General features: G+C 43.0%; 1 protein-coding gene across 2 annotated transcripts in view; it reads left to right on the top strand.

Annotated features, from left to right (window-relative positions):
* The first annotated feature begins 491 nt into the window (after nucleotides 1-491).
* The window catches only part of zzz3 (zinc finger, ZZ-type containing 3), a 125,847-nt gene continuing 115,517 nt past the window's right edge, over nucleotides 492-10,821 (top strand). Inside the window, exon 1 of one of the 2 annotated variants that reach the window (XM_060830626.1) lies at nucleotides 492-559. The gene's annotated coding sequence lies outside the window, so the exon portion shown is untranslated. Of the gene's footprint in view, nucleotides 560-625; nucleotides 845-10,821 lie in introns of those variants that run through there. The other variant, XM_060830625.1, reaches the window with a different exon arrangement.

Raw genomic sequence — 10,821 nt, 5'->3', positions numbered from 1 at the left:
GAAGGGCTTATGCTCGAAACGTCGAATTCTCTATTCCTGAGATGCTGCCTGGCCTGCTGTGCTTTGACCAGCAACACATTTGCAGGTCTGTAACCTCACACCTTTAATGCATTGTCTCAGTTGAGATGTTACCTGCAACTCATTCTAAATGATTAAAGACAACAGCAATCTAGGTATGTTCAATACACCATATCAGTTGTACTAACAATTATATGTCCTATGATCCTGCCCCACTAGCTACCTGACAAAGGAGCAACACTCCAAAAATTTGTACTTCCATATAAACCTGTTGGGCTATAACCTGATGTAGTGTGATTTTTAATCACAATCATTCCGCTTACACCAGATTCGAACCTGTGATCTCTTGGATCAGAGGCAGGGACGCTGTCAAAGCGCCACAAGTGTCAAATGCGTGCACTGCAACGCAGTGGGGTGGGGTGTTGTTTGGGCTGGGCCCTTGGCCGCCTCATCCACGTTCTCCCAGTGGATTCTGGGAGGGCCGGCGGTGGCCAGGACAAAGATGGCGTCCGAGGGCGCTGCGCGTCCTTGCGGAAGTGAGGTAAGTGAGAGTGTGGGGGAGGGACTGGGAGGGGGGGGTGGTGGAAGATGGGGGTTGGGAAGGCCTCCCCCTCACCCTTCCCCCCCCCCCCCCCGTTCCATGGCCGCCGCCACCACCACCACCAGCAGAGAGCCGAGAGAAAGGGACGAAGAAGTGGCTGCGGGATCATGTGAGACCGAAAAATGGGATCCAAAGCAGGAGAGAGTGGACGAACCAGCCGAGGAAATGGTGGCGGCATCCGCGGCGGCAACCACAGAGCCCGAGGCGGCGGTAGCGGGGAAGAGAGTGAGTCTCGCCTTTAAGGGGGGGGGGGGAGCAAGAGCGGCCCGCGTTGTGCGCGGGAGGGCCCCTCCTCCTTTATTTTAATTTACCGCCCGCCCGCGCCGGGAAAAGCCGCTCGATCGGTCAGGAAACGTAACAAAGCAGGGATGAAAGTAAAACGCGTGAATTTCGTTTCGCCGCCGCCCGCGTGGGAAAGCCGCACGGTCGGTCAAGAAACGAAACGCAAACAGCCCCGTCAATTCTGTTTAACCGCCGCCGCCCGCTTTGGGGCGGTGATGGAAATATGAAACAAATTATAAATACTCGATCACCCGTTTCAAAACAGTAATTTATATTCGCGTTTGTCTCTTCCCATCCCTGTCGAAACGTGGTGCTGGCTCCGAGCTGAGCCGAAAGTGATTGATGTTTATGGTTATTAATGGGAATTTTTGCTAATTAATCTACAATCCCCTCGCCCTTCGTTTTTTAATATCTTTTTTTTTCTGATATCGACTGTTTTTCCCCCTCAATTGTGTGTGATTTTCATTCCTGGCCACCCCCACCAAACCCCCTCCTGAGGCCGGCTGAGTGAAGCCTGAGGTCGGCTATTGTTCTTAGGCGAGCTCGGGGATCACCTCAAGGCTCCGTGAGGCCTACCCCCTCCCTTTCCCCCCCCCCCCCCCCCAAGGTGTAGATGGTGTTGGACTGGAACAAGGGACCAACAATCTTCAATTTCCCATCTCCCCCACCTCAAGACTGGACCCTTTCACTAAACTTTTTTTTCCCTCTCTGACCAAGTGGGCTTTTTTTGTTTCTTTGTCCTGGGATCATTTTTAACATCAACAGGTTTCCCTTTACTCTCTCTCTCTCTCTTTCCCCCCTCCCCTCAATCCTTTAGGGTTTAAAACAAAGGTTCCCCAGATACTGAAACGTGTTCCTTTGTTATTTGCTGAGACTTGCTTTTGCACATTTAAAATCTCCCCTCTCAGTGGCATGTCAGTTCTCATTAGTCTCAGGTAGCAGCCCTTTTTCAACTGATTTCACATGTATGTGTTTCCATGCACAGATGTGCATGTGTCTGAATGAATGTGTTCATAATCTGTGTATGATTTATATTACAGCTGACAATATACTGATTGTCAGATGAATAGACTGGCATTCATGTTGAATCTGTGCATATTATAACACAATATACTGACAATTTATAGGTATATATGCATGCACTCATTGTAATGAGATATACAACAGACAGTATACTGACATTATAAATACACGTATTCATGCTGTAACGTGATGTGTATTATAACGTAATATACTTAACATGAATGCATGCATACATTTATAATTTATGAGACCCAGACAGTGTACTGTGGGTTGAAAAGTGTGGTGCTGGAAAAACACAGCAGGCCAGGCAGCATCCGAGGAGCAGGAGAATTGACGTTTCAGGCATAAGCCAGACAGCGTACTGATAGATTATAAACACACATCGTCATGCTGTAATCTGCTATATGTATTATAAAGTAGAGACATAGAGATGTACAGCACGGAAACAGACCCTTTTGTCCAACTCATCCATGCCGACCAGATGTCCCAACTCATACTTTGATTATAAATATATACGCATACATGTTATAATGAAACAGCATACTGACAGATTATAAATACACTTATTTGTGCTACTATCTGTGATGTGTATATGATAACACAACACAATTAGATTATAAATATATGCATTCGTGTTGTAATGAGACAGTATATTGACAGATTATAACTACACTTATGCTGTAATCTATGAAGTCTATATGATAACATGATGCAGTTAGATATAAATATAAACATTCATGTTGTAATGAGACTTGAGACAGTATACTGACAGATTATAAATACAAATATATTCATACTGTAATCTGTGAGATGTGTATTATAGCACGATATACTGCCAGATTATAGATAAATACACTTGCATTTGTGTCTAATTTGTGTGCATAAATGAAGTATGTGTGGAACTTCCCTTTTACTCGGAGTACCCAGCTGCTGCATTAATTTTCCTTGCAGTAGATGGAGTGACCAGTGTGTCTCGCTGCTCTGCTTTGTGTGCACTTTATGGTGAAGTAACCCGTTTTTATTTGGTCATAAATATGCGGAACACGCGTGCTTTAGTGCAGGTTCAGCAGATACAGCTCCTACTCCCCTCGAAGGTTATGTTTGTGTTTGAATTTATTTTTTTAGGAAGAAAAAAGAAAACTCTGTCAGTTAGTATGGTTTTTTGTTGTTGTTGTTTCTCTGTGTGTGTGTGGAGCGGGGTTGGATTGTCCCTGAACACGGCTTCGGCTCACTCCTCTTTCGCACATGTTTGGGAGGTTGGTCATTTTGAGGTCAGTTTGGAATCGGAAACGTCTCTAAAACAGTCGTTTTTTTTGTCTCTTGCGGCAGGTGGAAGTTTCCACGTGTGTGGACGAGGCATTCGACTGGGCCATGTGTTCACTCACATCTTAAAAAATGCCGAGTAGGACAATTAAATCACGATTTTTTGTTGTTGTTGTTCGTGTTATGAGAGTGAAGGTTGGGATAGATTTAATTCTGACTGTAATTTCGCCTTCAGTACTTCAGCTACACTGTCTCTTGTTCACCACTTATTTTTTTTGTGTGCTGATACACTATGTATCCACATTAATGCCGCAGATAACCAGCTGAGTTACTGATCGTTTTTTTTTGTTCCCGCTGCTTCGCTTAATGTACTTCTGTTCCTATTATAAATGTCTCAGTATCCAAACTAAAGCCTTGGCCTAACTCTCAGTCAGTTGATTGAGGCTGTTGTTTTGGCGTTCTGTGTGACTGGAAGTTTGGGCAAAGTACTATTAACGCTATTTCCTTGTCAGCCAATTTTTTTTTTAAACGAGAAGTTCTGGATTTGTTAGAAGCAAGATCTTGTAATCCATAGACAGTAATTTATAGGATTGTGCATTCAAGGTGTGTACATGACTCCTGGGTTTCTCAGTACTTTTTTCTGTGCAGTCTAAGAGGCACATCTTTGGGCTAGGTATTAATTGTGTATTTCCAACCAAGGATTTTGAGGTTTGTTCTTATTTTCAAGAAAACACATAAGAACTTTGTGGTGAAGTTGTTGTTGTCTTAACTAAATTTGAATGTGTTTTATTTTAAAGTTCAAATGTAGTTAAACTGATTATAAGAGGAACATATTGCAAAAACAAAAAAACGGCTCCCTTGTAATTTTCTAAAATTGAAAAAGGTAAATTCATATTTCACACACAAATTCCTTTTCAGTTTTCACCTCCTCATTTCCAAAGCTGTAACTTCGAGAGCAGTGTGCTTTTATTTACGTTGGCGGTATTTAAACCTTTAACGTATTTACAGTGCACTTTGAAACTATTAGTTCTGTATTTAGCAACAATTTGTAATCTTGTGCAGTTCTTGAACAAAATTTAACACCAATCCAGCTTCAGACAGGCAACCAAAAGTTTGGTTGAAAGGATGGTTTTTAAACAACATCTTAAAGAAGGTGAGAGTTAGACTGGTTTAAAGAGGAAAGTCTCCAGCTTTTTATCTAGGCAGCGGAAGACATGAATTCTAATGGTGGAGAGAAATAAAATCGTGACACCAGCATTGGAGGAGTGCACAGATCTCATTATGGAATTGGAGAAGGTTACACGGGCAGTAAGAGGGTGATGGCTTTCTTGAATTGTGGAGGTGAGGATGGGGAGAGAACGTGAGACTAAACCAGGCTATTTGATATAGAAACAGAAATCGTTGGAGAATTTCAGCAGCTCTGGCAGCATCAGTGGAGAGAAAGCAGAGTTGCCATTTAAGTCCGGTGACCCTTCGTTTATTGATGTGTAGCACTCATTGTTGCTGATCTCAAGTTGATCCCCAGTGCCACTGACAGAGCCTCAAACCACCAGAGCTTTATTTTGCATAAAGAGGGGGATAGCAGTGGCGAGGTAGTAATGTCATTGGATCAGTATTTCTAGAGACCTAGCCTAACCCTGTGGGGACATACTGTGGAATTCGTAGCTGGTGAAATTAACTTCAGTGAATAAATTGGGAATTAAAAGCTGCCACTGTAGTTATGACCATGAAACTAACATTGTTTTTACCGGTATTGATGACAATCAATGACTGCAGATGCTGAAAACCAGATTCTGTATCAGTGGTGCTGGAAGAGCACAGCAGTTCAGGCAGCATCCAACGAGCAGCGAAATCGACGTTTCGGGCAAAAGCCCGTGTGTGAATGTCATTTGGGAATTGGAAATCTTTCATCCTTTACAGGTTTAGCTGACATGTAAGTCTAGACTTTCAGCAATATGGTCGCATCTTGAACTGCCCTCTGAAATGGCTGAGCAAGCTTCTCAGTTGTACCAAGCTACTGTATAAAAGTCAAAAAGGAAGTAAACCTCACGAGACTACCCAGCATTGACCTAGGCTCGGAACCAAGTCATTTAGTCCTCACTTGGAATCATATCGCTGTTCATTCGCAATCATTGAGTCAAAATACTGGAGCTGCCTTCCAAACAGCACTGTAGCTGTACCTACAACAGGTAACGTTAAAAATCTCACAACACCAGGTTATAGTCCAGCAGGTGTATTTGGAAGCACTAGCTTTCGGAGCACTGCTCCTTCATAGGTGGTTGATGAAGGACTTGATCAAGGAGCAGCACTCCGAAAGCTAGTGCTTCCAAATAAACCTGTTGGACTATAACCTGGTGTTGTATAATTTTTAACTTTGTGCACCCCAGTCCAACACCGGCATCTCCAAATCAAGATGACAACAGATAGTTTGTGACAGTTCAAAAAGAGTGGTTCAGAAGCCCTTGAGGTTGATTTGGGATCGGTGCAGATCGAGCCAGTGACAGCCATACCCCACAGAAGAATGAAAAAAAGGTGAATGTTCTCTTTTCAGCCCAGGTCTTGGAAGGGCAAATGTATAATTGTCCTGCTGTATGCTTTTCCACAACTCCGTATTAGCTTTTCCCCACCCATCTTGTACTTTCCCGAAATAGTTCATGACACAATGAAGGTTTTATTGCTCAAAAAAAACTCCGATTACAACAGGATCTTGACCAGGTGGGCCAATGGGCTGAGAAGTGGCAGGTGGAGTTAAATTCAGATAAATGCGAGGTGCTGCATTTTGGGAAAGCGAACCTTAGCAGGACTTATTCACTTAATGGTAAGGTTCTAGGGAGTGTTGCTGAACAAAGAGACCTATCTTTACTAGAATAGGATATCGATGACAAGATCAAGCTGATGCTTGGAAAAGTAACATTTTCTTTTGGCTTCTTTTATTATTAACCAATTATTTACATTTTATATAATGCAGCTGATTATATTGTGTAATTCTAATTTCTCCCCTCTATCTACTGGGTTATCAGTAATTTTATCATGAAATACTGAAATCAGGTTGGGCTGGACAAGATCTCTGAAATGATTGTTGTTTGGTTTGATTCTTAGATTCTGCAAGATACAAAACTGGCTTCAAGGGAGAAGACAGGGTGGTGGTGGACGGTTGTTTTACAGACTGGGGGCCTGTAACCAGTGAAGTGCCACAAGGATGGGTGCTGGGTCCTCTACTTTTCGTCATTTACATAAATGATTTGGATGCGAGCATAAGAGGTACAGTTAGTAAGTTTGCAGATGACACCAAAATTGGAGGTGTAGTGGACAGCGAAGAAGGTCACCTCAGATTACAACAGGTTCTTGATCAGATGGGCCAAAGGGCTGAAAAGTGGCAGATAGAGTTTAATTCAGATAAATGCAAGGTGCTGCATTTTGGGAAAGCAAATCTTAGCAGGACTTATACACTTAATGGTAAGGTTCTAGGGAGTGTTGCTGAACAAAGAGACCTTGGAGTGCAGGTTCATAGCTCCTTGAAAGTGGAGTCGCAGGTAGATAGGATAGTGAGGAAGGTGTTTAGTATGCTTTCCTTTTATTGGTCAGTGCATTGAGTACAGGAGTTGGGAGGTCATGTTGCAGCTGTACCGGACATTGGTTAGGCCACTGTTGGAATATTGCGTACAGTTCTGGTCTCCTTCCTATCGGAAAGATGTTGTGAAACTTGAAAGGGTTCAGAAAAGATTTACAAGGATGTTGCCAGGGTTGGAGGGTTTGAGCTACAGGGAGAGGCTGAACAGGATGGGCTATTTTCCTTGGAGCATTGGAGGCTGAGGGGAGACCTTATAGAGGTTCACAAAATCATGAGGGGCATGGATAAGGTAAATAGACAGAGTCTTTTCCCGGGGGTGGGGGAGTCCAGAACTAGAGGGCATAGGTTTAGGGTGAGAGGGGAAAGATATAAAAGAGACCTCAGGGGCAACCTTTTCATACACAGCGTGGTACGAGTTTGGAATGTGCTGCCAGAGGAAGTGGTGGAGACTGGCACAATTGCAACATTTAAGAGGTAGTTGGATGGGTATATGAATAGGAAGGGATATGGGCTGAGTGCTGGCAGGTGGGACTAGATTGGGTTGGGTATCTGGTCGGAATGGACGAGTTGGACCAAAGGGTCTGTTTCCATGCTGGACATTTCTCTTACTCTATGACTTAAACTTTCCAAGCGAGTGAAACTTACTTTTGGTGCCTATATTTTATTATTTGGAATGCTAGGACTTGAGGGTAAGCTATTATTGTGCCATCTGGAGCAAGTATTCACATTTTTATAATGATGATCAGGAATCCAGATGAAAGTGGACCATCAGAATCTTCATTGTTTCCACACAAGCTGTTTCCCTTTTCCTGCCAGTCTTCTCTCCCATTCTGTCCTGAATCCCTTGTTGGGTTAGAGCTTCACTAGTTACTCTCTGGCACTTTTCCCAAAGGGCATCTCTAGAAATATAGAACCTGGGGACAGGAGCAGGCTATTTGACCCTTCAAGCCATCAGTACCATCATGGCTGACCATCCAACTCAGTAATCTGTTCTTGCTTTCTCCTCATATCCTTTGATCCCTTCAGCCCTAAAAGCTGGGGTGGCATGGTGGCTAAGTGGTCAGCACTGCTACTTTACAGCGCGAGGGACCTGGGTTTGGTTCCAACCTCAGGCCGCTGTCTGTGTGGAGTTTGCACATTCTCCCAGTGTCTGGGTGGGTTTCCTCCCACAGTTCAAACATGCAGGTTTTTAGAGATTAGAGATTTCCTATATTGTGGAAACAGGCTCTTTGGCCCAACCAGTCAACACGAATCCTCCGAAGAGTAATTCATCCAGACCTATTTTCTTCTGACTAATGCACCTAACACTATGGGCCTGGCCTGCACATCTTTGTGCTGTGGGAGGAAACCAGAGCACCCGAAGGAAACCCACGCAGACACAGGGAGAATGTGCAAACTCCATGTAGACAGTCACCTGAGGCTGGAATCGAACCTGGGACGCTGGTGCTGTGAGGCAGCAGTGCTAACCACTGTGCCGTCCATAGGTTAGGTGGATTGGCCATGGTAAATTGCCCCATAGTGTTCAGGAATGTATCGGTTGGGTGCATTAGCCACAGAAAAATGCAGGGTTACAGGGATATAGGGTAAGTAGGATCGATCTGGGTGGGATGTTCTTTGGAAGATCAGTGTGGATGTGTTGGGCTGAATAGCCTATTTCTACACTGGGGATACTATGGTTTTATGAACTATATCTGTCTCGTTCTTGAAAACATACAATGTTTTGGCCTCAACTGCTGTTTTCTATGGCAGCAGATATCACAGGCTCACCTCTCTCTGGGTGAAATATTTCTTCTCGTGTCAGTGCTAAATTACCTACTTCTTACCCTTTGACTGTGACCCCGGTTCTGAATTCTTCAATCATCATTCCTGCATTTACATTGTCTAATCCTAGAATTTTTATAGGTTGAGAGATCATCCCACATTCTTCTGAATTCCAGTGAATTTAGTCCTAACCAATCCAGTCTCTCCTCATCTGTCAGTGCTGCCAACCCCAGATTGAGGCTGATAAACCTTTTTTTTTAACATTCCCTCCATACCCAGAACATTTTTCCCTCAGATGAGATCAAAACTATGCACAGTATGCCAGGTGTGGTCTCTCAAAGACTCTGTTCAATTGCAGTAGGATATCCCTGTTCCTGTACTCGAATTCTATCACTGTGGACATACAATTTGCTACCTTCACAGCTTGTTGCATCTACATGCTTTTAACAGCTGGTGTACTTGGATGCCCAGGTTTCATTGCCACTCCTGCTTTCACAATCTACTGTCATTCAGATAGTAAGCCTTCCTGTTTTTGCTACCAAAGTGGATAACCACACACTTATCCGCATTATACTTCACCTGTCACATGGCATAAATCTTTGGGTGCACCTGGGGCTTCTGCAGTTGCTCGTATGTACTGAGTTGTGTGTTTTTCTGATTTGTAGTGGGCTTGGGCTGATTATGATTCTATGTTGCTGGTGTAATCTGAAACATCTCCTTCCAATGTCCTCTTAGGTGAGGATGTGTGTTTGGGGAGAGGCAAAGCCACTGATTCCAAACTCCCTCTTCAGCACTATCTGTTTATATTCACTTCCAGCAAGGACAGTTGGTTAGTGATCATTTGTGCAGTTCCTTTATCCCAACCAAATCCAGAAGCACTGTGGCTGATTATAACAAGTCTGCCACTGGACCTGACTCAGATTAGGTGATATAGTACATTTTTGTAAGGTGGTAGGCAAAACTTTAAGAAGGAACTTGCATTTGTGTAGAGTTTTATTGATCTTGGAACATCCTGAAGGATTTTGCAACTGATGTGATCTTGTTGACATGAAGTTGTTATTAAATTGTAGGGCAAGAATGTCCTGGTTGCAGTGACTCAGTTATTGATAAAACACGATATTAGTTATACTGCATCTGTCATGTTCCAAAGCATTTTACAACCAAAGCAATACTTGACAGGGAGACACTGTTGTGATGTAGGAAATGTTGGCAGCCAATTTTCACACAGCAAGTTCCCACAAGTTGGAGTTTTTAAACTTTAGTTATTTACTACTTTATACTGACAAGAACTGAAATGTTGAACTATTTGTTTACTTAAGATTTTGTAACTATTTTGCCTGTGGAGATGGCGCTATGAATAGTGACATTGTAAATTTTTCACTGCATCCCTGTACTGGAATACATGTGACAATGAAACCTAATTCTAATTCAGATGCCAGTGTGATAATAACCAGATGATCTGTTTTGTGATGTTTGAAGGTTAAGTATTAATTAGGATACCAGGAAGAAAATCCCTTGTTCCTCTTTAATTTAGTGCTATGGGGTCTTGCCTACCTGAGAGGCGGACAAGACCTCAGTTTAATGTCTCTTCTGTAAGACAACACCTCTGACAGTGCAGCACTGTGCTGCCTTGAGCTATGTGCACATGTCCATCTTGGGCCATGAACCCAGAGCCTCCTGACTCGAGTGACTGTTTCCTGGTTGATATCTGTCAACTCTCTCCTAATATCTGAGCTCTGGAGGTACTTGTCTGTGTGGTGGGAGAATTGAATACATGAATTTAATTTCAAGCACCATGCATATTGAATTCCAGTATTTGCTTTGAGTGCAATTTTCTCTCAATCATAAAAGTGCACCTATCCTAACTCTTCCTAGTGATAAATGGACGTTTCAAGAGAATAATATATCAGTATTTGAAACAAGACTGTGGGAAGAAAGCAGGAAGAAAAATTAATGTTTGACTGTTGCGCATACATCCTGTGCTGAAAATATTTATTCTATTTTGAGAAAATGCATGCACCTGTGTACAGTTTGGGATTTCAATTCTCTGCAAAGGATTTATTTGCTGGGTGTTTGGATTAAATGTAGTTCTGCAGTTTTTGTTGTACTCTTGCCTGATTGTGGGCACAGGAAGGAGCATTTGAAGAAAATTTGCTTAATAATATGCCTTTGCTTGCAACATTTGGATGTAATGATGTTGGCACCGAAATTTATAGTGATGTTCACATAGTGTTATGAATGTGGGAGTGGGCCATTCAACCCCTTTATTAGAATCGCAGATCCTGGTAGATGTGTAGCTACT

Source organism: Hemiscyllium ocellatum, chromosome 9 (genome assembly GCF_020745735.1).
Source record: "Hemiscyllium ocellatum isolate sHemOce1 chromosome 9, sHemOce1.pat.X.cur, whole genome shotgun sequence".
Taxonomy (NCBI): Eukaryota; Metazoa; Chordata; class Chondrichthyes; order Orectolobiformes; family Hemiscylliidae; genus Hemiscyllium; species Hemiscyllium ocellatum.
The sequence above is the reverse complement of the archived record's forward strand: the minus strand, read 5'-3'. Positions and strand labels throughout refer to the sequence as shown.